The sequence below is a fragment of the Furipterus horrens genome, unplaced genomic scaffold (genome assembly GCF_987537825.1).
Source record: "Furipterus horrens unplaced genomic scaffold, mFurHor1.1.pri manual_scaffold_5, whole genome shotgun sequence".
NCBI classification, from domain to species: domain Eukaryota; kingdom Metazoa; phylum Chordata; class Mammalia; order Chiroptera; family Furipteridae; genus Furipterus; species Furipterus horrens.
The window spans coordinates 87517582-87522699 of record NW_028327175.1 but is presented as its reverse complement, the minus strand read 5'-3'; the positions used below and the strand labels follow the sequence as shown (position 1 = coordinate 87522699).

At 37.4% G+C, this 5118-nt stretch overlaps 1 pseudogene; it reads right to left on the bottom strand.

The window, feature by feature from the left end:
* Window positions 1-3843: 3843 nt before the first annotated feature.
* LOC150008901 (cyclin-H pseudogene) lies at window positions 3844-4829 on the bottom strand (annotated as a pseudogene).
* Window positions 4830-5118: the final 289 nt, after the last annotated feature.

Genomic DNA, 5118 nt, shown 5'->3' with positions numbered 1-5118 from the left:
AGTGACTTTGCCACCTTTTGAAAGTGGATTGGCCTTGTGACTTGCTTTGACCAACAGGATGCAGCGAACTGTTGCTATGGGGCTTCCTAGCCTGGGGAGCTCTTGCACCTTCTTACTCTCTTAGAATACTGAGACCACCATGCTGTGAAGACATTTAGGATGAAAGACCTTGTGGAGAGAGAAGCCCAGATGTCCAGCTGTCTCAGTCATCACAGCTGAGTCACCAGCTGACTGCTGCCACATGAATGAACCCAGCTGAGACCAGCAGGAAGGACCAACAGAATTGGGAGAAATGATATATTGTGGTTGATTTAAGTCACTAAGTTTGGGGATGGTTTATTATGTAATGATAGATAATTAATAGGTTAAGAAACAACCATAACACTGAACTACAACACAGAAGGAAACAACCACAATGCCGAGTGAGGTGAAAATAATACAAAGGCAGGGAGGGCTCCATGAGAGACACAAGCCAGTGCAGGATCTAAGGGCAGCGAGGCATCATCACAGTAGGCGGGATACGCCAAGACAAAAAAAATCATTCTTTACTTGAATGGCCGGCCAACTGGGTTTCATGCAGGAGCTGTGGAACCCTCAGTAAAGCTTACTTTATACCACAGAGTGGCAGATATTGCCAAACTAAATAAGATCCAACACGTGTATAATTGACATTCCTAAATAGGAAACAACACTATTCAAAGCTCTAATAAAAGAAAATTTCCCTGAAATAAAGGAAGAATCAAATGTATAGATAAAATGAGTACATTGTGCAGCAGGAAAATGTTTTTATAGAATAATCAATATATAACCTGAGAAACTCACTGGAATTTAATGATAGAGCATGCAATGCTCTACAAAAAAAGAATAAAATCTAGCTGATGCCATATTTTTATTAAAAGCACTGTAGAAGGCAATACAGCAATATCTACCAAGTCCCCAAGGAAGAAAAATATAAACTAAGAATATTCAATCTGAACCAATTATCACTGAAAGTACAAAAGTAATTGATAGATAATATGAAACATGGCTCCTTTGAGCTCTTCTTTGAAACAACTACTGTGCTAGGTTATCCCACACACTTCGAGATGAATGAAGAAGTCTTTGTGAAGACACTACTCAACTGTGTGAATTATAGGTAGCACAGTACATAAATGTTATAGATCACAGCAATTTAGATATAATAATATAATCTACCTTAGGTGATGAGGGCAAATAGAATAAGGAGAAAGCATGCTTCTCTCTCTAACTCTTAGAAGAGAAAGAAACTAGATATTTAATCTTAAAGTGAGCACTCATTAAATCGTTATTTAAATATATAAACACATGAAAAAATATAAACATCTCAGACCACACAGCAAATAAAAATGGTTAAGAACTAAAAGCATATAAAAATGGTAGGCTAAAAATTTTTTAATGGTTGTCAAAACACTAAATGCAAATGAGCAAAAAATATTCCCTATATTTTTACGTTTAACTCTGGATTAGATCAAAAAGAGAAAACCATCTGCTATATAAAAGAATGATTCCAAAATGCTTAAAGAAAAAGACAAAGCAGTAAACAAACTGACCTGAAACTGTGGGTCAAAGAAGAGCCAGAAATCCAACAAATTTCCCTATAGAGATGGCAGATTTTACTCTTCCTTCATCCATGGGGAGTGCGATGAAGCCCCTGTCTGCCTGCAGGAGGTACACTCTACAATGGAAAACCAAAATTAAACAAATAATTATAATAAAACATAGCAACATACCTCACTGCCTCATTCAACATTTATTCAACAGCATCAGCAGTATTAAAAAATAAACTTTTTCCCTCCCTGTTGTGGCTCAGTGGATTGAGTGCCAGCCTGCGAACTGGAAGATCGCAGTTTCACTTACCAGACAGGGCACAAGCCTGGGTTGCAGGTCAGGTCCCCAGCTGGGGGTGGGGGGGGGGTGAGAGGCAACAGATCAATATTTCTCTCATACATGTTTCTCTCCCTCTCTCCTTCCCTCCCCCTCTCTCTAGAAATAAATAAAATCTTGAAAAATAAATAGATAAAAAACAAAAAATAAATTGGTATGTTTTTGTATTAATAAGTCATTTTAAACTGAGAATAAGCCTATTCTAAATTTTTTAAAGATTGTTTCTTTCAATAGCAGTGCTTTTGGAAAAATTTTACTTCCCTTTTTTCATTTTTTTAAAAACTCTTCCATATCATTGGCTCAAGTGTGAAGAAAGGGGAGTTTATCTAAAAGATGATGGCAACCCATTGAGTTTAATCTTGTTCCTTTCACATTTGCATAACTTTTACAATATGCTTCAGTGCATCTTCAAAACAAGCTAAAGTGATTTGATGGCCCCCAAAAGTCGTATTATAGTTATCTAGGAAAAGGTACTCCAATTTTACTCCAAGAAGCTTGGGAGAATGCTAAGACTCATGAAAACTATTAGCTGTTTCTGACATTAAGAGAATCACAAGACAATGAGACTGCTCTTTCATCTTCCACTAATCTGGGTGTGATAGGTCTTCCTACTAAGGAGGTGATGACTAGAGGGGACAATCTGGGTCATAGCTTAAAGCCAAAACAGAAGGAGATAGCAAGTTCAAAAGAGACCATGAATATCACAAAGCTGGACATAGTAGTAAAGAAAGAAAACGTTGGCAGAAAATATCAATACGCACTGTACTCAAATAGAGGAATAAATGATCTTGGTTGATTTAACTAGATAAACAAATAAATATTAAAGTTATAGATACTTAATCATGACATCTTAAGATTACTTCTAGTTAAGCTACAACATTTGCAAGTGACTTCACTTTAACCTTTCCACTAAAATGGATCCACCAGGTTTTGGGTGAGTGTGTGAGCCAATAAAACAAGGATGAATCACCAAAGAAAGCTGTTCTTTTATGTCTCTCTAATAAAGAGATTACACAATGCTCACACTGTTTTCATGGGTTGATTGGTCATATCTAAATGAATTTTTAAATGCCTATCTTGGGTGTTATGATGTGTGAGATTAGCTGAGAACATTATGTCCTTTGTTGTCTCTAGAACTGACAGAAGTGGTGTATCTAAAGGAGGGGGTGGCTACAGAAAGAGTAAGGCAGAGATGTCAAAGGACAAAAAGCTGGACACTAAATTAACTTTTCCTTATAATCTAGATGTGCAAGGGGCCAACAATTCACTTTCTTTCATAAGAGCCAACCTTTATTGAACACTTAATACATAGAAGCACTACTCAAATTAATCCTGTGAAGAATAGGCATTATTATTTCCCCCAATCCTCAGCTTGGTAAACGGGCACAGAGAGCTTTAGTAATTTGCCCAAAGTCACAAAGTGGAAGTAGCCATGATTCCTACCCAAGTAATTTGGTACTACAGTCTGCACATTAAATTTTTATATAATTCCTTTGAATTTGAATTACATTTCTTGAATATGTTTAATCTGAAAAATTCCTAATAACTAACATATTTATATGAATTCACTTAGGTAATGTAATAGCTTAATTATAAAACTGAACTTAAAATTTGCTACTACCTACTTCATCTTTAGCAACAGAAGGTTTTTATCTAGACAACTACTAAAGGCTGCCTATTTGATTATGTGATTTCTTCTTTTTTAAAAGACCCATTTGGAAATATTTTCAGTTAACCAACTGAGTAAAACCAAACAAGGTACTATTCCAGGTCCTTTGAAGATGCTCTATTTCACATAAAACTACTGTGAAAGGAAACACTTTTAAATAAATAGAAAAGTTTACTACATTTTCATGTGTTCACATTATTTCACTCGTACATAAATTTAAATGTCAGGTATGCTTATCTTTCTGTTGGTTTGTTATCGTTGACAAATCAGTTTCAAATGGTTAGAGAACCCACCAGGTCATCATCAGTGCACTGTCCTTTGGAGAACACATGCCATCTTGCTTGGGGCTCTGAGACATCATCATCATCTTCACAGGTAGCCTTTTCTCTGCTTTGCAATCAAGTGCAAGCTCAGCAGAGCAACACCTCTCCAACTTCTGTTTCAGAACAGCAACTTCTTCACATCTGGGTGGTTCACTTTCTTTTTAAACCAAGTTTCTCATGCTTTTCATTATATCTGTGGCAAGAGAGTTCTGTTTTCTTTCAGTATCACACTTTGTGATAAATAACTTTTCACAGTAATTCCTGCTCTGGATGCACCAGATAAAATGGCAGGGCAATTTGAGAAGGTGTGTAAGAAAGGTAAGTATCCATCAACACAACTCTATTAAGAAAGTCATCAGCTGTTTTTCTCAAAATCTCTGATTCTCCAGAATGGGATAGTAGGTCTTTAAATCAATGAGAAAGCTCTCAAAAAATCTATAACAACTGTGGACAAAAAAAGGTGGAAATTAAGTTGCTATATAAGAATCAGTTCATATTCCAAAATCTGTTCAATTGCCTTCTCTTGTCCAAGAGGACTCTCCCACAGATTTCCAACAAATGGACTACATACATTGATTCATCTACTTTACAGGCAAAAAAAAACCCAAAAAACAAAAACACAGGTGAGCATCATTTTCCAGGGGTGATATTCCATTACTGAGTTATTAAGATAAAAATGCTTGAAATACATACCAGCTGTACCCACCATTGACCTTGGCATTGCTGGCTTAAACACTGAACAAAATTCCAATAATCTTTTTCTCACAGTATTAGCAGAGTGCCATTTCTTCATGAGTCTCAAGAAAGACTGGATCATTGGGAAGAAGCTTCCTGTTCCCACCGCTTTAACGTGCGGCTGGCATTGGCGGCAGAGGTGCCAGGTGCTCCTCACCGGCCAAAGTCCAGTGCCGCTTCTGGCTCCTGTTGTGGTACATTCTTCAGTCCGAGGCCTGGCCTGGGAAGTCTGGAGAAAAAGACCCCCAACGCCACAACACTGCGGTGTAAGGCAACTACGCCACAGCAGGGGAGGGCGTCAGGCCGGCCTGCGTGGGTGCGCTGATGAACCCTCACTTCACTTTAAAGCCGTTAACGATTTTAGCAGAATCACCTGCTTGAGAAATTACCTGTGCTATCTAATGTAATCCTCAGTACAGCCGTGAAAGATTGGTGGTAAACAAAAAACACAATTGCATTTTAAATGTATGCAGTCATGATTAGGGAGAA